The sequence below is a fragment of the Microcaecilia unicolor genome, chromosome 9 (assembly GCF_901765095.1).
Source record: "Microcaecilia unicolor chromosome 9, aMicUni1.1, whole genome shotgun sequence".
Lineage (NCBI taxonomy): Eukaryota > Metazoa > Chordata > Amphibia > Gymnophiona > Siphonopidae > Microcaecilia > Microcaecilia unicolor.
This window is the reverse complement of record NC_044039.1, coordinates 33,416,465-33,443,522: the sequence shown is the minus strand read 5'-3', so window position 1 is coordinate 33,443,522 and position 27,058 is coordinate 33,416,465.

Sequence of the window (27,058 nt, the reverse complement as noted above, 5' to 3'; positions counted from 1 at the left end):
AGACCGAAGGCAGCGTGTACATCGCTACCGCTGCCAGGAACGCTGAAAAAGCTGAAGACTGTTGCCTGCGCCGGAGGGAGGGAGGAAGAGAGGGGGTAAATGGAGTCACCATCTTGGACCTCGCGGGGGGGGGGGGGCAGTAGAAGGAAAATGGATGGAACTGGGAGGGGTGGGGAGCAGAGGGAAGATGGATGATACTGGGAGGGGTGGGGAGCAGAGGGAAGGAGCAAGAGATGGATGGGACTGGGAGGGGTGGGGAGCAGAGGGATGGACCAGGAGATGGATGGGATTGGGAGAGGTCAGGTACAGCAGAGGGAAGGAGCAGAAGATGGATGGGATGGAGGGATGGTGAGCAGAGGGAAGGAACAGAAGATGGATGGGACTGGGAGGGGTGGGGAGCAGAGGGAAGGAGCAAGAGATGGTTGGGACTGGGAGGGTGGGGAGCAGAGGGAAACCTACTGGAAAGAAGACACTGCATAAAACAGAAGACACTGGGACCAAAGCGAATAGAAAAACTAAATGATCAGACAACAAAGGTAGATAAAAGTATTTTATTCATAATTTATTAATTGAAATGTGTCAGCTTTTTGAAATGTGCATCTGTGATATTTTGCCTGTAAATTTCAATTCCTTTCTCCATATTAGCATATTCATTTGCATATGTATATATGCAAATGATATGCTAATATGCTCCGCCCATTCTTTGCCCCCCCCCCCCCCCCAAATGAAACAGTCAAACTACGCCTATGGATTCAAGGTTCCACATTAGAAGTCACAAACCAGGAAAGGGATCTAGGTGTCATCATTGATGATAAATTGAAACCCTCTCCTCAGTGTGCTGTGGCGGCTAAGAAAGCAAATAGAATGCTAGGTATTATTAGGAAAGCAATGGAAAACAAAAATGAGGACGTTACAATGCCTTTGTATCGTTCCATACTGTGTGCAATTCTGGTCGCTGCATCTCAAAAAAGATATAATGGAATTAGAAAAGGTACAGAGAAGGGCAACGAAAATGATAAAGGGGTTGGGACGACTTCCCTATGAGGAAAGACTGAAGCGGCTAGGGCTCTTCAGTTTGGAGACAAGGCAGCTGAGGGGAGATATGATAGAGGTCTATAAATTAACGAGTGGAGTGGAACGGGTAGATGCGAATCACTTGTACACTCTTTCCAAAAATACTAGGACTAGAGGGCATGCAATGAAGCTACAAAGTAGTAAATTTAAAACAAATCAGCGGCAATGGAGTTGGAGAGGCCAGAAGAGCTGTCGCATGAGCTTCTTAAGGCAACTTTGTGGCATCTGTTATCCAGATCCTGGCCAATGTTCAGTGCCAGGACCTGCAACACAGCCAAGGCTGCCTCCCCTGTATTATCCAACATGCGCCGTGTTTCGCCCCGTGGCTTTATCAAGGAGTTGCCCCTTATGCCGTGGACATCAAAGCCGCAAGTCATGGAACGATCAGTTGCACGGCATTGCATGTCATACTTAGGTGCACCCACTCATGCTTTCTTACTTCTCAACCACTAGACTATTCCTCCACTGTTTCTGTCTCCTTCCTCCCTCTCCCTTCCCCCTACCAAAACAAAATTCCAGTTCTAAAAGCAATATTATTTATTTATTTATTTACTAGTAAAAAAGGCCCGTTTCTGACACAAATGAAACGGGCGCTAGCAAGGTTTTCCTCGGAGTGTGTATGTTTGGGAGAGTGTATGTGAGAGTGACTGTGTGAGAGAGACAGTGATAGTGTGAGTGTGTGTGTGTGAGAGAGAGAGTGAGTCTGGGTGTGTGTGTGAGAATGAGAGTGTTTGCAAGTGTGTATGTGAGACACAGTGTGAGACAGAGTGTGTGTGTGTGTGTGCGAGAGAGAGTGTGTGTGAGACACAGATTCTCTGTGAGAGTGAGTGTATGTGACCAAGCGAGTGTGTGAGTGAGTGTGTGGCACATAGAGAGTGAATGTGATACAGTGTGAGACAGAGTGTGTGAGAGTGAGAGTCAGAAAGACATTGTATATGAGAGAGAGAGTGTGTGTGTGACAGAGATACCTCCCTTCCTGTGTCTCTCTGGTGTCAGGCCCCCTCCCCTCTGTCTGTGGTGTCTGAGATTCCTGCCACTGCACCCAAGCATTTGGTGTGCTGGAGGAGGGGGAGGGGGGATGTGTTGGGGGGGTTCAGGTTGAAAGAAGAGGGGTGCGGGGGGTTCAGGAAGCACTACCAGATGCGAGTGAAAGAGTGTGTGTGTGTGTGTGTGGGGGGGGGGGGGGTTCAGGAAGCGATGCCAGATGACTGAGTGTGTGTGTGGGTGGGGGTGGGCAGTGGGTTCAGGAAGCGCTGGCAGATGAGAGAGAGAGTGAGTGTGTGTATAGAGTTTCAGGAAGCGCTGCGAGATGAGAGAGTGTGTGTGTGTGTGTGTGGCGGGGGGGGGGTTCAGGAAGCGCTGGCAGATGAGAGAGAGTGAGTGTCTGTGTGTGTGTGTACGGGGTTTCCGGAAGCGCTGGCAGATGAGAGAGAGAGAGTGTATGTGGGGGGAGGGAGGTTCAGGAAGCGCTGGCAGTTGAGAGTGAGAAAGAGTGTGTGTGTGTGTGTGTGTGTGTGTTGGAGGGGTGTGTGTGGGGGGTGTGTGTTGGGGGTTTCAGCTTGGAAGAGGAGGGGTGTGTGGGGGTGTCTGTAAGTGCTGCGAGATGAGTGAGTGAGTGTGTGGGGGGGCAGTTTATCAAGTGTTTCCACATGAGAGTGTGTGTGTGTGGTGGGGGGGCTTCAGGAAGCGCTGCCAGATGAGCGAGAGTATGTGTGTGTGGGGGGGGGGGTTCAGGAAGCGGTGCGATATGAGAGACTGAGTGTGTGTGTGTGTGGTGGGGGGGGGGTTGCCACATGAGTGAGTGAGTGTGTATGTGGGGGGCAGGGATTTCAGGAAGAGCTGCCAGATGAGAGAGAGAGAGACTGAGTGTGTGTGTGTTGGGGGGGGCATTGAAGTGTGGCCAAATGAGAGTGAGTGTGTGTGTTTGGGGGGGGGGGGTCAGGAAACACAGCCAGATGAGTGAGTGTGGGGGGGCAGGGGTTTCAGGAAGCGCTGGCAGATGAGAGTGTGTGTGTGTGTGTGTGTGTTGGGTGGGGTTCAGGAAGCGCTGCCAGATGAGAGAGAGTGAGTGTCTGTGTGTGTGTGTACGGGGTTTCCGGAAGCGCTGGCAGATGAGAGAGAGAGAGTGTATGTGGGGGGAGGGAGGTTCAGGAAGCGCTGGCAGATGAGAGTGAGAAAGAGTGTGTGTGTGTGTGTGTGTGTTGGAGGGGTGTGTGTGGGGGGTGTGTGTTGGGGGTTTCAGCTTGGAAGAGGAGGGGTGTGTGGGGGTGTCTGTAAGTGCTGCGAGATGAGTCAGCGAGTGTGTGGGGGGGCGGTTTATCAAGTGTTTCCACATGAGAGTGTGTGTGTGTGGTTGGGGGCTTCAGGAAGCGCTGCCAGATGAGCGAGAGTATGTGTGTGTGGGGGGGGGGGGGGGGGTTCAGGAAGCGGTGCGATATGAGAGACTGAGTGTGTGTGTGTGTGGTGGGGGGGGGTTGCCACATGAGTGAGCGAGTGTATGTGGGGGGCAGGGATTTCAGGAAGCGCTCCCAGTTGAGAGAGAGAGAGAGAGAGAGAGAGACTGAGTGTGTGTGTGTTTGGGGGGGGGGCGTTGAAGTGTGGCCAAATGAGAGTGAGTGTGTTTGGGGGGGGGGTCAGGAAACACAGCCAGATGAGTGAGTGTGGGGGGGGGGGGGGGCAGGGGTTTCAGAAAGCGCTGGCAGATGAGAGTGTGTGTGTGTTGGGGGGGGGGGGGCGTTGAGGAAGTGTGGCCAAATGAGAGTGAGTGAGTAAGTGTGGGGGGGGGGGGTAAGGAAGCGGTGCCAGATGAGGATGAGTGTGTGTATGTGTTGTATGGTTCAGTTTTTTGGGGGGAGGGAGGATCCTGCTTTTTAGAAGAAGAAGTAATGAAGCGTGTCCTCCGCACGATGCCCCCCCTCCCGCCGCCATCCCACCCACAGCGATGCACCCGGTCGCGGCCATCGCACCCACCATCGCGTAGTTTTGCTGGCGGGGGGACCCAAAATCCCGCCAGCAGAAGTCTTGTGTGTGTGCTGAGTGAGTCAGACTCCTCCAGCGATCTTCGGCGTTGCTAGCCTGTGCAGGGCGGGGTTCTTTGCGTCTGACGTCCTGCACGTGCAGGACGTCAGATGCACAGAAGCCCTGGCTGCCTGCACAGGCTAGCAACGCCGAAGATGACGCCGTAGTCAGCAGACAGGACTGCTGGCAGGGTTTTGGGTCCCCCGCTGGCAAAGCAACGTGAAGGTGGGTGGCTTAGTAGGGGGTTGTTGCGGGGGGGGTGTTGGACCTCCTTATTTTGACCTGCAGCTTTGGGGGGGGGTCGGGTCGGGGCGAAGGTAGGCGGATCTATCATTATGTGGGTGGGGCTTCTAGTTTTTGACGTTTTGCGTGCGGGGGGGGGGGGGGGTTGCTGGATGTCGGGACTGTGGACTCCGGAGCTTTGGAGGTGTTTTCCCTTTCCACGGGTGGGTCGGCAGGGGGAGGAGTAGGGAAACACGCTCCGCGTGTTTCCCTACTCCTCCCCTTGCGTGGGTGCGATCCGGTTTTTTTTTTCCGCCCTCTACGTCATGACATTTGACGCGAGGGCGGGGCAGAGACGGCTGGGTGGCTTCACACCACGAACACCACGAACCCTTCAGGGAGTGTTTTAGTGACTTCAGAACGTTGTCCTCATTAGAACGTTCACGGTGCGTTTTATTATATTAGATTACATTTGCATCCCACATTTCCCCCGCATAGCAGTACATGTAAAGCTAAAACCCAACAGCGCAGGGGCGTAGCCAGACACCCAAGTTTGGGTGGGCCTGGGCCCAAGATGGGTGGGCAGAAGAACCCCACCCCATCCCATAGGTGATTTGGTCTCTCCTCTCGCCTGCGTGCCATGATGGTCTCTCAATTATCCCCCCTCTCCTGCACACCTTTTAAATTTCAGATTTTCACCAGAAGTGAGGAGCAACTAATACACACTACTCATGTAGGCCCCACATCCTTCCTGTTTCTGCATAGGCGGGAATACGTCAGAGGGAAGGCTGTGGGGCCGGTGTAAGCAGTAGGTATCAGTCGCCGCTTCCTGCAAGGAGGGACAGTTGTTGGGAGTTTTCAGCTCGGGAATCTCTGCCAGCCACATCATAGGTGTGCTGCTACTGGTGGGCCTGAGCTCAAAGTGGGTGGGCCTGGGCCCACCCAAGCCCACCCTTGGCTACGCCACTGCAACAGCGGCAGTGATATTGGGTCCGATATTCAGCCGGCAGTGATCAGTGTTTTGCTGACTGCTGCTGTTGTCCGGGCTCTGACATGGAGAGGTGAAAACAGCTGGTTAAGGGTAGTTACCTTGGCCAGTTAAGTGCTGAGTATTGGCACTTAACCAGCCAAGTGCTGACTGCAACCACAGAGTGTCCCCAAAATAGCTGGTTTCCAATTGGCCACTAATCAGATATTTTCAGTGGCACTAACTAGACTGGCCAGGAGCTGTTTCTGCCAGTTCCAAGTACTGTATACTCACAGTCATAACATTACATTCCTCTTCCTACCATTTGACTCAGAGCCCAATATTTTTACTGTTGATTCGATGCTGTCTAGGTGTAAGAAACGGTAACAGCTTCCTCACTGAGCAACACTGGTGAAAAAGGAGCTGGGAAATCCACTACATAGAAAACTGACCAGAACAGGTACTGAGGATTAATCATGTCTTTACTCATTGTGCATCTTTCCTAGTCACTAAGCTCCAACGTGACATATCTCTGAAAGGAGGAATGATGCCACACCTTAACCAAGCAGAAAACTGTGCCCCTGTCTAGAAGGCACGAAGGCAGTCCAGGAAGCTGAGGTGAGTGGAGTGTGCAAACCACCTCCTCACTGTACTGAAACTTTTGTCATTCAAGTCTGCACGCTGCTTTCTGTATTCCTCATGAACTTTCTCATGACTAATTCTCGCCTACATGCAGAGCTGTACTTTGTTTTTTTCCTAGTCTTACAGGCAAAAGAAATAAAAAATAAGCAAATAAGCTGAATTCACATAGGGTCACCAAACTTAATTCAACTAGGATCAATTTCACACCTCAGACATGGTGGGGGGGGGGGGGGGGGGGGGTTGATGTTTGGCTATTCGTTCTGCCTCTTGATCTCAATAACCTAAATAAGGCGAGAGAAGACGCACTGACCTGGACTAATTGAAATTTAAGATTATAAACACTTCCAGCAGGTATTTGCTAGCTTGAGCGTTCCAGTGATATGTTATCCAAGTTGTAAGAAAGTTGTTTATAAACCAGTTCTTGCAGCAGGATTTGCTTATCAGGGAACAAAATGTTGGAACTTTTTACCAAAGTCAATTAGGGGTGAATGTGATTACATGACATTCTATAAAATGTTAAAACTTTCCTCTTTCAGGATATTTTTTAGGTGTAAATACTGATCTCCCCACCTAGTCCGTTTTTGGTTACTGAGGGGCCCTTTTTATAAAATAGTGCTAGGGTTAACGCACGAGTAGCTCTCACCAAATCAGCACTACTGTTGGGCTAGCACAGGGGCCCGGTGGTAATCCGAAGCTGGCGTTCGCTTGTTCCCGTGGTAGGAAATAATTTTCTACTGTGGGGGCGTTCCCGGCGGAAATTGGCAGTGCAGCCATGTTGGCGTACACTTCATGATTACTGCATTACTACTGCATGAGCCTTTGCCGCTAGGTCAAGTAAATAGCCGCATGCTACTTTTAATTATAGTGCATGGCCATTTACTGCCCCCATTGAAAAAAAGCCTTTTTTTTCCCCAGCCACAGTAAAAAAAATGGCCCAGCGCACGCCAAAAACATGCGCCCACACTACCGCAGGCAACGTTTAACCACGGCTTAGTAAAAGGACCCCTGAATCTTTGTTTTCATTGTTCTGTATTGTTTTTTTTTAAACTTTTTCTTTATATTGTAATGTACTATGTATTGTAGTGTACATTCACTTTCAGGCTTATTTTCGAAAGAGAAGGGCACCCATCTTTCGACACAAATTGGGAGATGAGCGTCCATCTCTCAGGGTCGCCCAAATCGTCATAATTGAAAGCCGATTTGGGCGTCCCCCAACTGCTTCCCGTCATGGGGACGATCAAAGTTCCCGAGGGGCGTGTCGGAAGCGTAGCAAAAGCGGGACTGGGGCGTGCCTAACAGATGGGCATCCTCGAGCGATAATAGAAAAAAGAAGGACGTCCCTGACGAGCACTTGGGCGACTTTACTTGGTCCATTTTTCTTACGACCAAGCCTCAAAAAGGTACGTGAACTGACCAGATGACCACCGGAGGGAATTGGGGATGACCTCCCCTGACTCCCCCAGTGGTGACTAACCCCCTCCCACCCTGAAAAAAACAACTTTAAAATCTTTTTTTGCCAGCCTGAAATGTCATACTCAGGTCCATCGCAGCAGTATGCAGGTCCCTGGGAGGGGAGGTATGTGTGTGTCAGCAGAGGCATAGCGAAGGCTTAGACATCCTTCTTTCAAACATTTTGGACATCCTGAACTGCCCCTTCCAAAGGGACGGCCAAATTTCAAGGGAGTGGAGTGGATTAGAGGAGTGGCCTAGTTGTTAGAGCACTGGTCTTGCAATCCAGAGGTGGCCACTTCAAATCCCACTGCTACTAGTTGTGATCTAAATAAATAAAGGGGGTGTCAGAGGTATAGCAGGCATGAACGTCCTTCTCACAGAAACATCCAGGCATGGACATTCTCAGGGATGGAGGCATAGCAAAGGACATCCTTCACCCATACTCTAAAGAAAAAAAAAAGACGTCCCTGACAAGCACTTGGACATCTTCACCTGGGTTTGTATTTTTCTAAGGTTGTAGACAGCTATTATACACGCATGTCTGCATGTATGAAGCCGTCTTTGGCATGTGCAGAGCAGCCACTCATAATGCTTGGCTGCTCTGCACTGGCTTCCCCTCCTTAGGAAGGAAATCGTGTGCAAATGAGCTAACAGTGAGCAGCTAATTTGCATGCAATTTCTTTCATGCATGCCCGTTCCTTTCCGAATCGCTAAGGGATCAGTAAGGGAAGGGCTTTTTCCATTCAGTTAGTGCATCAGTTAGTCCAGTGCAGTGCCCCCTAGGGTGCCCAGTTGGTGTCCTAACATGTCAGGGGGACCAGTGCACTATGAATGCTGGCTCCTCCCATGACCAAATGAGTTGGATTTGGTCATTTTTGAGATGGGCGTCCTCGGTTTCCATTATCGCCGAAAACCGGGGACGACCATCTCTAAGGACGATCTAAATGTTGAGATTTGGGCATCCCCAACCATATTATCGAAACAAAAGATGGCCGCCCATCTTGTTTCGATAATACGGGTTTCCCCGCCCCTTCGCGGGGACGTCCTGCGAGGACGCCCTCAGGAAAACTTGGGCGCCCCGTTCGATTATGCCCCTCTTTGTGTCCTGCATGATGTGATTTCACTGTATTGTTAGCCACGTTGAACTCAGGTTGCTGGGATAATGTGGGATATAAATGTCATAAATAAATAAATAAATTATAGAAAAGAGAGAGAGAGAGAAAAGGGAGCCTTCAGTGGTCTCTGTCTTCCATTGCTACTGCAGCGGAGAAAAGGAAGTAATTTGACACAGTGAGTAAGGCTGACGACAGAAAGTTCCAGGTCAGTGACCTGGCACTAGATCAATACTGTTTCTTTAGTGAAAAAAAAAAAACCATGATTCAGAGGACCTGATCATCTCAGTAAAACTGAACATTCTTCCTTTACAGAGCTGTTTGATGACTGGTGCAAGATTAATTCCACTTTTTTTTACCATATGCATGGCCATCGTTATTAAGCCTATGTACTACTGCTCATGCTCTAAAATGTTTAGCTTGTACTCAATAAAAATGTAACCTGCACTGCACTAAATTTTTCAGTGTAGGTGCTAAAATTTAACCTCAATAGCATAGGCTCCTTAACCCATAAAGTAAGGAGTGATCATGCTATATCCACTGCTAAATACGGTAGGGGAGCTATGTACATATTAAACTGAGAATGCACTGTTCTTCTTCCTCATGTTTTAACCCCATGCTGATTCACGGGGCTGATTGCAGAAAGAAGGTGAAGCTGTAATTTATTTATTTATTTTATTTGTTTTTAGCGCATTTCTATCCCACATTTTCCCCACAAGCGCAGGCACAATGTGGCTTACAACAGTGCATGAAACAGTACAATAGGAAAGGTAAAATATAGGACGATAGAATAGACAGAGAAAACATGGAAAGGGTAAACTGTTCAACAGGAGCCAGCGGATCAGAGTCCCCCGCCAACCAACAGCGGGAGAGTCAAATGGCCGGGCACGGTAGGGAGTAGGCTTTAGAAAATAGGAAGGTCTTTTATAGCTACGTCATGCAAGGTTCCACGTTAGGAGTTACGGACCAAGAAAGGGATCTGAGTGTCGTCGTCGATAACACACTGAAACCTTCTGCTCAGTGTGCTGCTGCGGCTAAGAAAGCGAATAGAATGTTGGGTATTATTAGGAAAGGTATGGAAAACAGGTGTGAGGATGTTATAATGCCGTTGTATCGCTCCATGGTGCGACCGCACCTTGAGTATTGTGTTCAATTCTGGTCGCCGCATCTCAAGAAAGATATAGTAGAATTGGAAAAGGTGCAGCGAAGGGCGACTAAAATGATAGCGGGGATGGGACAACTTCCCTATGAAGAAAGACTAAGGAGGCTAGGGCTATTCAGCTTGGAGAAGAGACAGCTGAGGGGAGACATGATAGAGGTATATAAAATAATGAGTGGAGTGGAACAGGTGGATGTGAAGCGTCTGTTCACGCTTTCCAAAAATACTAGGACTAGGGGGCATGCGATGAAACTACAGTGTAGTAAATTTAAAACAAATCGGAGAAAAGTTTTCTTCACCCAATGTGTAATTAAACTCTGGAATTTGTTGCCGGAGAAAGTGGTGAAGGCGGTTAGCTTAGCAGAGTTTAAAAGGGGTTGGACGGTTTCCTAAAGGACAAGTCCATAAACCGCTACTAAACGGACTTGGAAAAATCCAAAATTCCAGGAATAACATGTATAGAATGTTTGTACGTTTGGGAAGCTTGCCAGGTGCCCTTGGCCTGGATTGGCCGCTGTCGTGGACAGGATGCTGGGCTCAATGGACCCTTGGTCTTTTCCCAGTATGGCATTACTTATGTACTTATGTACTTATGTACTTTAAAACCTTTTTGAATAGTTGATGGTCGGGTATCCCTTGTAGTTGCTTCGGCAGTTCATTCCAAGTTTTTGCACTGGTATACGGGAAAGTTCCCCACTCTCCCATTCCTTATATTCTCTCCACCAGGGCCGCTGAGAGACTGAACTGGGCCCGTGGCAGGGCTGCTGCCGCCCCCCTCAAATCGTTGTCCACTGCCGCCCTGAATTACCTTGTCTGGCGGGGATCCCAAGCCCCGCCAGTAGAAGACGTCTTCTTCCTTCAGCGCTGACTGCCTGCCCCTGCGGCTGCTTTTCCTCTCAAGGTATGCTCGGAAACCGAGCATGCGCACCTGAGAGGAAAAGCAGTCAGCATGGGCAGAAGAGCAGCGCTGGAGAAAGCTCTGGGTCCTCCCCAGCCTCCAAGGGCGGCCCGGCACCAGAGTTTTCTCTCTCCTGTTCCTGTCAGGACGCGATCACTCGGGTCCCGTCAGGAGCAGAAGAGAGAGAGAGACTTTGGCGCCGGGCCCCTCTTGGACGCCCGGGCCTGAGGAATTTTGCCCTCCCTCTCGGTGGCCCTGCTTTCCACCCTCTCTCTGCCTCTACTCTCCCTTCCTTGAACTCTCCCTACCTACAGTTATCTAAGGATCTTCTGTCAGTGGGGTGTGGGGATCCCCATTGGCACTTTTCTTTTCATTTCCCAAGATTCTTTGGGTCTTCACCATTTAGGGCCTGGGTATTCCTGTTGGTTCTTCTCTTTCTCCAAAGCCCTATATTGGTTCAATGGGCAATGTTTGGGGTGCACACAGCACATCTAATCTCACAGCCCCAGGGTCAACTCTGCCCAAAGGCCAGCCCTGGTTTTACTCTGATATTTTACGCTGTGGCCATGATACCTATGGGGAATTGCGGTATATCAAAACAGGAAATGTAAATATTATTGCTTATAATTTATAGGTCATTTTTAAAAGGGAGCATTTTGTTTTACTGTAGTTATGTAGTACATTCTGTCATAGGAACCAGAGCTGTGGGTGACCCCGATATTGAGCAAACTCCTTGACCGTGCCGGGGGAAGGCGCGTTAATTTCTGTTTGGTTTAGCTCCCCCAATCACTTGTCTCCTAGACACTCTGAGGCGTATTTTCAAAGCACTTAAACTTACAAAGTTCCATAAGTTACTATGGAACTTTGTATGTCTAAGTGCTTTGAAAATACACCTCAACTGTCATTCTTTCTTAGATTATACTGGGGATTTAGGGCTCCTTTTACAAAGGTGTGCTAACAGATTTAGCGCATGCTAAATGATAAGACACTTGTAGGAATATAATGGGTGTCTTATCATTTAGCATGTGCTAATCATTAGCACACCATAGTAAAAGGACCCCTTAATTTATTATGGTTGATGCTTTGCTTTGAATAATTATCCATTAATGATTTAGGGTCCTGTTTACTAAGGCGCTCTTTTTGTTGGATTATTTGTAGTAAATAATTAGCAGATTTTTATACACACAGCTTCAGCATTAGAAATGTTAATTTCTTTCTTCATCTCTCTCATACACCCCTGAATAATTCACTGCTGAGTCACTTTAAAGTTGAAGTAACAAAACATCTGTTTACTCACAGTTTGTAGTTAGATTATAATCAGACAGGCTTATATATACATAATACTATACATTTGTATTATCAGCTCTTTCCATGTGCTTAGATGGTAATGGATGCTCACACCACCATAGATCCTCTCAGGTTAGGAGAGAACATGAGCTCCATGTGCTGTGTCTGACCCCCACAGGAAGTTGCATAGCTGTGACCTCACTAAGTAATTCACATCAGAGGTCACAGAGTAATCACAGAGAAATAATAGGTGACAGGCAATGCATGTAAAATACAATACATTCCAACAAACCCCTTCTCATGCATAACTGTCATGCAATTATTTATTCATACAAAGTCCAAGCTTTATACGCAGATTCACAAAATGTTCTCTGGGTAGCGGTTTGGTCATGATGTCAGCTGTCATCTCACTGGTGTGACAATAGTGTAGACTGATGACCCCTTCTTTCGCCAGCTCTCGAACGTTGTGGTATTTCGTTGCGATGTGCTTGGTGCATGACTGAACCTTGTCATTCTGTGACAGTCGGATGCAGCTCTGATTATCTTCCATTATCTGGATTGGTCTCTTTTCAGCTATTCCAAAATCCAGCAAAAGTTTTTCAATCCACATCAGTTCTCTGCATGCTTCCGATACGGCCACGTATTCAGCTTCTGTAGAAGACAGACTCACAATACTTTGTTTATGACTGGCCCATGAAATTTGTACATTTCCATACATAAACACATATCCACTTGTGGATTTATAATCAGAATGATCCCCTGCCCAATCTGAATCACAGTAACATATTAGTTTTGGATTACTATTGGCTGAAATCTTTAATTTACAATCAATGGTACCCTTTAAATACCTTACCATCCTTTTAACTGCAGTCCAATCTGATTTGGTAGGTGAGCTGACCCTTCTGCTCCAAAATTCCTACTGCATTTGCTATATCAGCCCTGTATGTGGTAGTTAGATATAAAAGCTTACCTATGGCTGATCTATATTGGATGTTATCTGGTAAAGGTTCTCTTACTGTTTCATCCTTCAGAAAATCAGTGATCATGGGAGTGCTTACAACTTGGGCATCTTGCATACCTAAACTTTCAATAAGCTCATTTATTTTCTGCTTCTGGCTTAGAAGATAAGAACCATCATTTTGTTTCTCAATTTCTATACCAAGATAGTATGACACATTACCAAGTTCTTTTATCTCAACATTGAGGTTTAAATATTTTACAATATCCTTGTACTCTTGCTCACTTTTGCTTGCAATGAGCAGATCATCAACAAAAGCTAAAATGTATGCATATTGTCCATTTCTGCACCTAGTGTACAAGCATTTATCTGCTTCACCTTGCTTAAATCCTAAATTTGTCAATATTTCATGCAATTTATCATTCCAACATTTTGCACTTTGCTTTAATCCATAAAGACCTTTGTTTAATTTACACACTAGCTGTCTTTGTTTTGTATTTATGAAACCTGTTGGCTGTTCCATGTACAAGTCTTCAGTTATATCTCCATGAAGAAATGCTGTTTTCACATCAATGTGGTTGACTTGCATGGCTTTTGAGACTGCAATGCTCAGAAGTGTTCTAATTGTCGTGTGTTTCACTACAGGTGCAAACACTTCATCAAAATCTTCTCCATATTTTTGAAGATATCCCTTTGCGACTAATCTGGCTTTATACCTTTCCACTTTTCCTTGTGCATTCCTTTTTAACTTGAATACCCATTTGCATCCTATAGCTTTCTTGCCAGGAGGTAATTTTGTAAGAATCCAAGTATTATTTTTATCCAATGCATCAATTTCTTCTTGTGCAGCTTTACGCCATTCAGCAGCTTCTTCTGCTGGCATTTTCTCAATCTCATCCCATGTTAAGGGCTCTTGAGCTTCTGCTGACTTTGTAGGTAAGACAGTCTTGGGGGTGGAACACCTTTGTTTTCCCTGGATGAGCGTCTGACAACAGGTTGGTCCGACCTTTCTGCATCCTCTAAATCTGAGAGTCCTTCTCCAATTGATTCCCCTTCTCCAACTGTACTGTCTTCTGCAATGATCCTTTCTGTGTCTGCTTCCTCTGCCTGTTCCTCATTAGATACAGATGAGTTGCTTTCAGACATCTGCCTTGGTATGGCATTTATATACACTGGCATGTCTATTATGGTTCTAGTTTCATATTCTGGATGATAAGGCTCATCTGGGATAATCCAGCCTTTATCAACCCTTTTGTTTTCATCAAAATATGTAACATGTCTTATGCCAACAATGCCAGTTTTCAGATTCAAAATTCTATATCCTTTGTGTCCTGGAGCATAGCCAACTAAAATGCCCCTTTCTGTTGTGGAATCCAGCTTATGCCTTCTTTGCTTTGGTACATGAGCATATGCTGTACTTCCAAATGTTCTTATGTGTGACAGGTTTGGCTTCCTACCATGCCATGTCTCATGTGGTGTGCGCTCAGCGCCTTTAGTTGGCATTCTGTTTTGTAGGTACACTGCTGTGAGAATGGCTTCCCCCCATAGTCTTTTAGGGAGATTGCTATCTGACAGCATACACCTGGTCATTTCCACAAGTGACCTAAATTTTCTCTCTGCAACAGAATTTTGCTCTGGTGTATAAGCTACTGTTGTGATATGCTGAATGCCTTCTTGTTCTAGAAATGTGCGCATGCTTTGTGAAGTGAACTCACCACCATTGTCGGTCTGAAGAACCTTTGGTTTTCTTTCAAATTTATTGCTCACCATGGCTACGTATTTCTTCAGCATGTCTGCGACTTGACTTTTTTCTTTCAGCAAATAGGCCACACAGTATCTAGAGAAATCATCCAAGAATATTAGCACAAATCTGTTATTTCCCAATGATGGGATATTAAACGGTCCACATAAGTCACTGTGTATTAAGTCCAGTACTTTATTACTCCTATTTCCTGTGTATGCAGGAAATGAGGGTCTCACACCTTTTTGAGTAACACAGTCTATGCATTTCTCCATTTTACCAGCATCTGCACTTATCTGAATGCCTGTGGCTAGTTGCTTACTGTAAAGATCCTGGATCACCTTAAAATCACGATGTCCCAGGCGGCGGTGCCAGATTTCCAGACTACATTTACCATCATTCTTCCTTACTTGCGCCATATGTGAGGCTTCACCTGAAATGCTCAGTTTATAAACATCATTATGCATAAAAGCTTCAGCATACACTTCATCATTTTAGAGATTGTGCACTTACTATTTTCAAAATGAATCGCAAATCCCTTCTTATCTAATGTAGATACACTAAGCATATTGCAAACTGCTTGGGGAATATACAAGACATCACTTACAGGAATTTCTTTAACTTCATTAGACACTTTGCATTTTAAGAATCCAATGCCTCTTGCTTGGATCTTAGCAGTCCCTGCGTTTGCAGTTTTAAGAATACCTTCTTCTGGACACATTTCCTGAAAGAAATCCTTACAATTGGTTAAATGGCATGTGCTCCCCGAATCCAAAATCCAAGTACTTTCATTTGAATTATTATTTACCATAGTCAAAGATTTTTCTGCCATTAGAAAGCCCTTTTGTTTATTATTGTCCTTCATACATTTCCTGGTTTGAAAATTCTTTAGTTCCATTGGCTTAGGTGAGCTAGAGGGAGTGTTTTGTGTTTCCTTACACCATTTAGATACATGTCCCTCCTTTCCACATGAGTAGCAAATCAGCTTGCCCTTGGGTGGAGTTTTCCCATAGCTCCGCCTTCCTCTGTTCTTTGCCAAGAAATTTGTTTCATTTCTCTCTGACTTGCTTTGAGAACACATCTCCTCAGAATCATTTATTATGCATTCCTGCCTTAGTTTTGATGTTGCCTGTTCAAAAGATTGCCCTTCAATGGCTTCATTTACAGACCTAAAAACATCAAACTTCTTTGATAGTGAGGTAAAAAGAAATGCTCTTTTCAATGCATCACACATGGGAATTCCAGAAAGTTCTAACTTTTGAAATGAAGACATAAGATGCATAATGTGATCATTACATTACTTTTATCCCTTAATTTGGTTTCATTCAACTCTGCCAACCAAATTGGTTGCTGCTTTGCATATGTAGTTGCATACATAGTTCTCAGTTTATATAAAATGTCCTTTGGTGTATCTTTTCCCTCCACTAATATGGCTTGTTTCTCTGAGAGAGCTTCCAAAAACATGCACTTCACATAATAGTTTGCATTGTCCCATTCAGCCATATTTTCAGCTGTTCTGTTTTGGTCTAAGCATATATTTAGTTTCTTTGCTCGAAGGAGACATATGAATCTTAGTTCCCACTGCTGATAATTAAATTCAGTTAATTTAGGCACCTTGAGAGAGTAGAAAAATGGTGAATTTCCTCCCTCAGCCATTTTCTTAGCCTTGCCTGTTTGGTGTGTGGGGGGAGAGAGAGACAGACTGAATCTTTCTTTTAAAACTTAAGAGAAAAAATGTGGCTTTTTTACTGCCTGGTAATATTTCTCTTCTTTTTCAATTCCTGAGCCCTGGGCCCATAACCCTTTTGTTGGATTATTTGTAGTAAATAATTAGCAGATTTTATACACACAGCTTCAGCTTTAGAAATGTAATTTCTTTCTTCATCTCTCTCATACACCCCTGAATAATTCACTGCTGAGTCACTTTAAAGTTGAAGTAACAAAACATCTGTTTACTCACAGTTTGTAGTTAGATTATAATCAGACAGGCTTATATATACATAATACTATACATTTGTATTATCAGCTCTTTCCATGTGCTTAGATGGTAATGGATGCTCACACCACCATAGATCAGGGTTGCCAGGTGGAAAATTTTTTTCCAGCCCACTGGAGCCCAAAAAACAGCCCAAAAACCGCCCAAACACAAACCCCGCCCCTGACACCCCCACCCCCCGCGTCATCAACCCCGCCCCCGCCGTCACCGGCCCCGCCTCCCACGTCACCGGCCCCGCCTCCCCGTCATCGGCCCCGCCTCTCACGTCATCGGCCCCGCCTCCCCGTCATCGGCCCCGCCTCCCCGTCATCGGCCCCGCCTCCCACGTCATCGGCCCCGCCTCCCACGTCACTAACCCCGCCCAAAACGTCATTAACCCCACCCAAAAACGTCACTAACCCCGCCCCCCCGCGGCCCAAAAAACCGCCCGAAGCACAAAAACCAGCCCCAAAAAACCGCAACCCGCCGCGGGCAAAAATTTCCCGCGGCGGGTCGCGGAAAACCGCCCAATTGGGCAGTAAAACCGCCCACCTGGCAACACTGCCATAGATCCTCTCAGGTTAGGAGAGAACATGAGCTCCATGTGCTGTGTCTGACCCCCACAGGAAGTTGCATAGCTGTGACCTCACTAAGTAATTCACATCAGAGGTCACAGAGTAATCACAGAGAAATAATAGGTGACAGGCAATGCATGTAAAATACAATACATTCCAACATAATTTATTATGGTTGATGCTTTGCTTTGAATAATTATCCATTAATGATTTAGGGTCCTGTTTACTAAGGCGCTCTAGTGTTTTTAGCACGTGTTAAAAATTAGATTCGCTAATGTTCGAGACACTGATATATTCCTATGGGTGTTTCTAGTGGAAATGCACACTAATTTTAGCACACCTACTGTATGGTTTAGTAACCAGAGCCCTTAATGCTATGTTGATCTATTTCAATGTTGTATTTTATATTTTTGATTATTATTTACTGGTAAAAAAGGCCTGTTTCTGACACAAATGAAACAGGCGCTAGCAAGGTTTTCCTCGGAGTGTGTATGTTTGAGAGAGTGTGTGTGAGAGAGACTGTATGAGAGAGAGAGAGAGTGAATGTGCGAGTGTGTGTGTGTGTGTGTGACAGAGAGAGAGTGAGTGTGGGTGCGAGTGTGTCTGTGAGAGAGAGTGTGTTTATGGGAATGAGAGTGTGTGCGAGTGCGTACTGTATGTGAGCGTGAGTGTGTGAGTGTTTCACACAGATACAGTGTGTGTGTGTGAGAGAGAGAGTGTGTGTGTGAGACAGAGTGTGAGAGAGTATGTGTGCGGTACACAGACTCTCTGTGAGACCGAGAGTGTGTATGAGACCGAGAGAGTGTTTGAGAGTGACTGTGTGACACATAGAGAGTGAATGTGATAGAGTGTGTGTGAGAGAGTGAGAGAGAAAGACACTGACTGTGAGAGAGAGAGAGTGTGTGTGTGTGAGAGAGAGAGAGTGTGTGTGTGACATAGATACCTTCCCCCTCCCTCTCTGATCTCAGGACCCCCTCCCCCTTTCCCTCTCTGGTCTCAGGACCCCCTCCCCTCCCTCTCTGGTTTCAGGATCCCCTCCCCCTCCTCCTCTCTCCCCCTCCCTCTTCCCCTCCCCTCTCCCTCCTCCCCTCTGGTCTCAGGACCCCCTCCACACCCCCTCTCTGGTCTCACGACCCCCTCCACCCCCCCTCAGGACCCCCTCCCCCTTTCTGGTCTCAGGACCCCCTCACCCCCCTCTCTGGTCTCACGACTCCCTCCCCCCCGCTGAACTGGGAGGGGGTGGAGACATAGCTGCCAAGAGGGGAGGCAGGGGGGACAAAATTCCCCAGACCTGGCGCCGCAGTCCCACCCGCCCTCCGTCGTCGACCATCTGCCCTCTGCATTGAAATCGCAGTCTCACCTCCGTGAAAGCAGCTTTGCAGGCAGCAGAACGCCTCCCTTTAGGCCTCCTTCCCTTCCTGTGTCCCGCCCTCATCTGATGCAACTTCCGCGAGGGCGGGACGCAAGAAGGGAAGGAGGGCTGCAGGGAGGCGTTCTGCTGCCTGCAGCACTGCTTTCATGGAGGTGAGACTGCGATTTCAATACAGGGGGCCTGGCCCAGTAGTGGACGGAGGGATGGGGTGCGGCGGCAACCTCCGGGGGGGGGGGGGAGGAGGGAGCAGTGGGCTGCGGTGACCTTGGGGGGGAGGGGAGCGGGTGGCAACCCTCGGGGTGGGTGGAGGGGTCAGCGAAGGCGACGTTGGCTGCAGACCCAGGGGGGAGGGCGTCGTGTGTCTGGGAGGGGGTTGTCATGGAGGCAGCGAGTGGCTTGCAGGGGGATGATAGCGGCGGCAGTACCGGCAGTGTTCATGCCGGCGACGTTGGGTGCGGACTTGAGGGTATGTTAGTGATGCCTCGTGCTGCTATCGTGTGGTTGGTCAGTGCTGCTTGTGACGAACCAGGAAGCACGCAAACGTTCAGGACAGGAGATGGATACAATGTTACAGGCAGCACGAACCCTACAAACCCTTCACTGCCACAGAGTCAGCTTCAGAATGTTGGAGGTGCTTTTTAGTATAGTAGACTGGGATTTATTAATCGCCCTTATGAAGAGATTAACTCAAGGCGGTGTACAGCAGGTACAGTTTAACATAAAACTTAAATTTTTGTTAACAGCATAACAACAGTAAAATGACCAAGTAACATAGTAACATAGTAGATGACGGCAGAAAAAGACCTGCATGGTCCATCCAGTCTGCCAACAAGGATAAACTCATATGTGTATACCTTACCTTGATTTGTACCTGCCTTTTTCAGGGCACAGACCGTACAAGTCTGCCCAGCGTATTTCCCGCCTCCCAACCACCAGTCCCACCTCCCATCACCGGGCTCTGGCACAGACCGTATAAGTCTGCCCTCCCACTATCCTCGCCTCCCAATCACCAACCTCTCTTCCCCCCACCTGCTCCTCCACCCAAGTATAAACATAAATACAATAAATGAGGTGAACTTGCAATATTATAAAGTATTTATGATTTGATGTGTATTGATGATGTGTTGTTTACTGTATTTATATGTCATCCTATATTCCTTGCTGATGACTTATAACATGCATTACTATTTCTTCATATGACAAGCCACAGAACAGAAACTGCTCAACCCAAAGAGAAGGGGTGTTTGGAGCTGAAAGCTGTAGATATCTATTTTTTTTTTGCTTCATGCCCTTTGTCTGTGATGGACACTATAGTCTGAGCATGCCTATTGAGTTTCCTCCATCCAAACCTATCTATGTTGGCTAATATTTCAGACCAGAAATTTAAAGGAGTTGTACGTGTGGCACATGTCCTGATAAATGTTGAATCTCAAAGTCAAACATTTTGACTGTCGCATTAGGTTGGTTCCATCGCATCAGGTGGTTCCACTTGGTTTAATTTTTCTCAGATGAATCCTTTTGGGTCTTTCTGCTAAGTAAAATAAAAAAACAAGAAAATGCTCTCTTGAAAAGAAATTTCTCATGAAGGTGTTTGTTAGAGTTTAATTATATTCGATATACACTGAAAACCTTCTGCTCAGTGTGCTGCTGCGGCTCGGCAAGCGAATAGAATGTTGGGTATTATTAGGAAAGGTATGGAGAACAGGTGTGAGGATGGGATAATGCCGTTGTATCGCTCCATGGTGCGACTGCACCTTGAGTATTGTGTTTAATTCTGGTCGCCGCATCTCAAGAAAGATATAGTGGAACTGGAAAAGGTGCAGCGAAGGGCAACTAAAATGATAGCAGGGATGGGATGACTTCCCTTTGAAGAAAGACTAAGGAGGCTAGGGCTTTTCAGCTTGGAGAAGAGATGGCTGAAGGGAGACATGATAGAGGTATATAAAATAATGAGTGGAGTGGAACAGGTGGATGTGAAGCGTCTGTTCACGCTTTCCAAAAATACTAGGACTAGGGGGCATGCGATGAAACTACAATGTAGTAAGTTTAAAACAAATCGGAGAAAATTTTTCTTCACCCAACACGTAATTAAATTCTGGAATTCGTTGCCGGAGAACGTGGTGAAGGCGGTTAGCTTGGCAGAGTTTAAAAAGGGGTTAGACGGTTTCCTAAAGGACAAGTCCATAAACCGCTACTAAATGGACTTGGGAAAAATCCACAATTCCAGGAATAACATGTATAGAATGTTTGTATGTTTGGGAAGCTTGCCAGGTGCCCTTGGCCTGGATTGGCCACTGTCGTGGACAGGATGCTGGGCTCGATGGACCCTTGGTCTTTTCCCAGTGTGGCATTACTTATGTACTTATGTACTTCCAATAATGCTTTATGCAACAAGCTTTTTTTTCCAGGGATACAGAAGAAGCTTGGAGTTTATTTTAAGATTGTAGGCTCTGATACTACCTCTCAGCATCTGAAAGATTTTCATCATATGTTTCAACATGACTCCTGGGTCCCACAGATGTGTGTCTATTGAGATCCCCAGGGAAAAACATTCTCGTACATCACTACATCTCTCTGGAACAGGTCACCACAGAACTTGCAAACAACAGATTGCTATCTTTAGTTTCTCTAAACAATGCAAAGCCTAGTTTTTTTTAACAATCATTTTCTCCAATATAATAAGGCTATTATCTGCCTGATGACATGTTAAATAATTATTTGTTGTACTTTCAGAAAGGTTTGTTGGTTATGGGTCTGATGCACTACTTAATTATGTCTTTGATATTGTAATCATTCTAAAAGTTTTTCATTTTATTGTTTTATTGCATGAGGTTTTTAGTATCATGGTGGCTTATGTTTATATTATTGCAAGCACTCTGAGCTTTCAGGGTGGAGATATAGTGAATGAATAAATAAATAAATAACATGTATTTTTAATAGAGCCCACTCCTGTACACACCCGTTTGTGTTGTTTCAGATGCCTAAACTGAAGCAATCAGATAGCAGGAGAGGAAGACGTGATTCCTTTTTTTTTGTTCATTACCGGGGAAACTTAGGTGGAAATTGGCACCATAAATTACATCGACGAAAACAGAAGAACAAAATCCCTCACGCAAATCAAGCAAACAAGCAAAGCACAGCGAAGGTGATGCCAAAAATAAGGAGCTGGATGATGTGTAGGTCATAAAAAGGTTTAATTCGAACATCCAGTGGACTCGACACGAATCGTGTTTCGGCCACAAAGGCCAGCCTCAGGAGTCCCTTCAATATGGATGTGCTCAACGCTCGAGCTCTCATATAACATCTAATGTTATAAGCAAAATTCTGCAGCACGACTTAGTTTCTGCCAAAATCGTTATACCCACACTTGCCCACTCCTCAAGTCACTTCACTGGCTCCCTGTCCGCTTCCGCATACAGTTTAAACTTCTCGTACTGACCTTTAAATGCATCCACTCTGCAGCCCCCCATTACCTCTCCACTCTCATCTCTCCCTACATTCCTCCCCGTGAACTCCGCTCACTGGACAAATCTCTCTTGTCGTCCCCCTTCTCCTCCACTGCTAACTCCAGACTTCGTTCCTTTTCCCTCGCGGCACCTTATGCCTGGAATAGACTTCCTGAGCCTGTACGTCTAGCTCCCTCTCTACCTGTTTTCAAATCTATGCTGAAAACCCACCTTTTCGCCACTGCTTTTGGCTCCTAGCCACTACTCAATTGCCCCCCCCCCCCTGTTCCTTCTCACCCAGTACTTCCCTCACCCTTAATTGTCTTGTCTGTCTGTAGTTTTAGATTGTAAGCTCTATTGAGCAGGGACTGTCTCTCTGTGTTGGGTGTTCAGCGCTGCGTGTGTCTGGTAGCACTATACAAATGCTAATAATAATAATGTCAATACACCTTTACACATGCAGTGTAATCACTTCAGCTATCATAGTCAGTGGTTCATGTGTGAAGCAGCAAAGCAAGTTTGTGCTAATATTCTATAATGGCGAAGGCATTCCCTTAAGCTGTTACAGAATTGGTGCCAAGCCCACCCCTTTTATGTATCTAAAGGGGCCCTTTTATCAAGCGGCGATAGGACTACTGTGCAGGAAATCAGCGCTATCTCTGGGCGCGGCCAGGCACCTTGCGGTAGTTCTGATTCTTCCCACATGCCATTTGCTGTGTCAGAAAATATTTTTTATTTTCTAGTGCAGGGGGCAGGGAGTAGGGAGTAAACGTTCCCGGCAGTAACTGGGCAGTGCAGTGGCATTCCTAGCGTGGATGGCACCCGGGGCGGATCGCCAATGCGCCCCCCCCCCCCCCGCCTGCGAAATGACACCTTCCCCCCTCCCCGGTGAAATGACACCCCCCCGAGTGCACGTCGCTGGGGGGGTGCCGCAGCGCGCGCCCGTGGGCTCCGACTTCGCTAACTTCGCTCGTTCGCTGCAGCTCCCTCTGCCCCAGAACAGGAAGTAACCTGCGGCGTGCACCCAGGGCGGACCACCCCCACCGCTCCCCCCCCCTTGGTACGCCACTGGGGCAGTGATGCTCATTGCCACATGCTGCTCAATTACAGTCAGTGCACGAGCCCTTACCGCATCCTAAATAGGTGGAGGTAGGGGCTCAGTCAGTAAATGGCCACGCACCAATTGAAAAAAATGTATACCATTAATGGAACAAATACAAAATAGGGAATTTTCTGTCACGGTAAAAAGTGGCCTCAGCACAAAGCAATTGCACACACCAACACTACCACAGACCACTTTTTAATGCAGCTTGGTTTAAGGGCCCCAAAATGAGGTGTCAATTTATAGAATTGCCCCAATGATTGTAAATCCCAACTCTGTCCACGCTTCACCCAACCTCCAACTGTGGGCCACATAAAGTAACCCCATATTAAAAATAAAAGTTCTTTTAAGCATGTAAAAAGGCCTGTAGGCGTGAAAAGTCTTTGGTTAAATTACCTCTTGTCAGCCTTGTGTTCTGTATTAGCTGAGGGTCTGGCCAGGTTCTGTGTGTGTGACCCAGGTGAAGGATTCTGCTAGCTTGTACATCTTGTTTGCTCTTTTCCCCCAATAGTAGGGGTACTGGTGCTATAGGGTGGGAATATTTACAGCAGTGGTTCCCAAACCTGGTCCTGGAGGCACCCCAGCCAGTCAGAGTTTCAGGATATCCACAATGAATATTCATCAGAGAGATTTGCATGCACTTCCTCCACTGCATGCAAATCACTCTCGTGAATATTCATTGTGGATATCCTGAAAACCTGACTGGCTAAGGTGCCTCCAGGTTCAGGTTTGGGAACCACTGATTTACAGCACTGTCTTTGCAGTTTGCATTCTGGGAGTTAGGGTTATTGCACTATCGTAAGTTTTCTATACAGGTTCTGAGTATCTTTTTGCAGGGTTTTGTGTTATGTAGCAAAGCGTCTAGCAGTGGTATGAGAGTGTGTTACTCTGTCTGAAGTGACGCCATAATTTGAATATTTATTTTTTGTATAGTGAATACTGAGGGGAAATGTTCCAGCTCCTTCATTGAGGTATGTAAAGTGTATGTTATAAAAACGGAGATGCAAGTTTTGTATTGAGATTCTGTCCAATCTTGTATAAAATCTAGACTTCATTTCCAAATAGAAGAATTACATAGTAATGTGCAGTAACATAGTAGATGGCGGCAGAGAAAGACCTGTACGGTCCATCCAGTCTGCCCAACAAGATAAACTCATATGTGCTACTTTTTGTGTATACCTTACCTTGATTTGTATCTGTCATTTTCAGGGCACAGTCCGTAGAAGTCTGCCCAGCACTAGCCCCGCCTCTTAACCACCAGCCCCGCCTCTTAACCACCGGCTCCGCCACCCAATCTCGGCTAAGCTTCTGAGGATCCATTCCTTCTGAACAGGATTCCTTTATGTTTATCCCACGCATGTTTGAATAATGCTACCAATTAAAATGCCCATTTGAGTCAGTGGCCAATACTGGCTGAGGGTTCTCTGTATGCATAGAAGACCCTTGGGATTTTTTTTTGTACTGTCTTTTTTAGCCAGTTTCAGAAGCGTAGCGAGGGCAGCTGACACCCGGGGCGGTTCGCCGCTGCGCCCCCCCCCCCCCCGGTGCAGCACGGCGCCCCCCCCTCGGAATGCGAATGCACCCCCCCTCCGGAGCGTGCAAACCCTTCCCCCGGAGCGCAGTCTTACCAAGGGGGGCGGGCGGGAGGACTGCTCCACCCCGAGTGCAGTCGCTGGGAGCTGCGTCGGCTCCGCTTGTTCACTGCTCTCTCTTGGGCAGAGAGAGCAGTGAACAAACGGAGGCGACACCCCCCAGCGGCGTGCACCCAGGGCGGACCGCCCCACCGCCCCCCCTTCCTACGCCACTGGCCAGTTTACAAGTGGGAGAGAGGTCATGATGTGGTGGAGGTGGTGGTGGGTACAGTGTTTGGAAATGTTATATGAGTTGCTCTTTCCTAGGTTGGCTGACACCTGGGGCGGATCGCCAATGCACCCCCCCCCCCCCCCCGGTGCAGCGTGGCCCCCCGGCGAAATTACCCCCCCCCCCCCGGGTGCAGCGTGACCCACCCGGGTGCATTTTTACCTGCTGGGGGGGGGGGGTGCTGCGCACCTGTCGGCTCCGAGTCCGCTCATTCCCTGCTGCTCCCTCTGCCCCGGAACAGGAAGTAACCTGTTTCACGCAGAGGGAGCAGCAGGGAGGGAATGAGCAGACTCGGCCAACAGGTGCGGCACCCCCCCCCCCCCCCAGCAGCGTGCACCTGAGGCGGACAGCCCCCACCGCCCCCCCTTGGTATGCCACTGCTCTTTCCACCTGCCTTTCTACCCCCTCCGCCTCCCCCCATTGCCAGCCCAAATATTTCTGTCCTTGGGACACACCTGGCCAGTTAGGTTTTCAGGATATCTACAATAAATGTGAAAGAGATAGGTTTGCATACAATGGAGGCAGTGCATGCAAATTTATCTCATGCATATTCATTGTGGATATCTTGAAAACCAGACTGACTTGATGTGTCACAAGAACTGGCTTGAGAACCCCTGGTCTAAAGACACTCATGATCCAGTGCATCTGACCTCACATTCCCTACCTATGTGTGAATAACCACTGTTTGAGCAAACAGCAGCTGCGCTCCAGATTCTTCTGACCAGAACGTGTAAGTTATAAAGCAACAGAAACCTAAAAGCATTAAGATCTTAAGAATCTTGAAGAACAGGATACACTTGCAATATTTTCAACTTGCAGAAATCATCCGTAGGCATTTTTTTTGTATGCAAGGTTCTGGAGCCTGAATGTTTGCTAAGGTGTTTCTATCTAATTCTGTTTTTATAAACTCCTTCCTGCTGTGCCTCCCTTCCATCTCCAACCTCCATTGCCACCAACAAACATTGAGCTCTGCCATTTTATATTCAGAAAGAATGACAGATGCTTTCGAAGCCCAGAATACTTCAGCATGACCCAATAACCAGGAAGTCAGATTCATCATAGCAAATGTCTCTGGCTGTAAATAAGGACCCAGTTGGGACATGTTTCAATGCCTTGCTCTTTGCTTCTTTTCTTTCTTAATTTAGAGGTCCTTTACTAAGCTGCAGTAAAAAGAGGTCTTAGTACGCCTTACACGGGTCTTTCCCATACGCTAAAGCTATGTTTTTTTATAGTTATTGCTCTATTTTTTCTCTATAAGATTTCAATATTGTGTTTATGTTTTTTGTATTATACTTCAAAATCAATAACATTTCTGGAAAAAATGCCTTTTTTTCAATTATTTTAATTAATGGTTGTGTGCAAATGTTGCAATTAACGTGAAGCTGTTTTCAAAAATTACAACGTGAGCCCTTACCGCCACTTATAACGCTGGATAAGCACATCGCTGTGCCTCTACCCAGGTGTAACCTGAGATAGCTTCTTGCCTCATATTTAGTGTTTCTTTGAGGTAAGTTTATTATTGGTACCATATAGTCTGGAGCTGTGCCATTCAGAGGTATAGCTAGACTTCGGCAGGAGGGGGGGGGGGGGGTCCAGAGCCCGAGGTGAGGGGGTACATTTTAGCCCCCCCACCGGTGCCGCCGACCCCCCCGCCATTGCCGACACCCCCCCCCCCCCGCCACCGCTGTCGCCACCACCACCACCACCATCAACTTTGACCCCCTCCTGCTGACGACCCTCTCGACCTCCTTCTGCCGCCAACCCTCCCCCGCCATCGCCTACCTTTGCTGGCAGGGGACCCCAACCCCCGGCAGCCGAGGTCCTCTTCTTCCTTCGTTCTGTTTCTGAGTCTGACGTCCTGCATGGTACGTGCAGGACGTCAGACTCAGAACCAGAACAGAAACAGAACGAAGCCTTGTGATCTGTAAGACTTTGTTCTGTTTCTGTGAGTCTGACGTCCTGCACTTACAACATGCAGGACGTCAGACTCAGAAAGAGAACGAAGGAAGAAGAGGACCTCAGCTGGCGGGGGTTAGGCGATGGCGGGTTGGCAGCGGGAGGGGGGATTAAGAGGGTCGTCGGCATGGGGGTCCAGGGCCAAATCTACGGGGTCCCAGGCTCCTGTGGCCCCAAGTAGCTACGCCCCTGGTGCCATTTAGTATTTGAAAGATAAAGGTATATAATTTGAAGGTGATTCT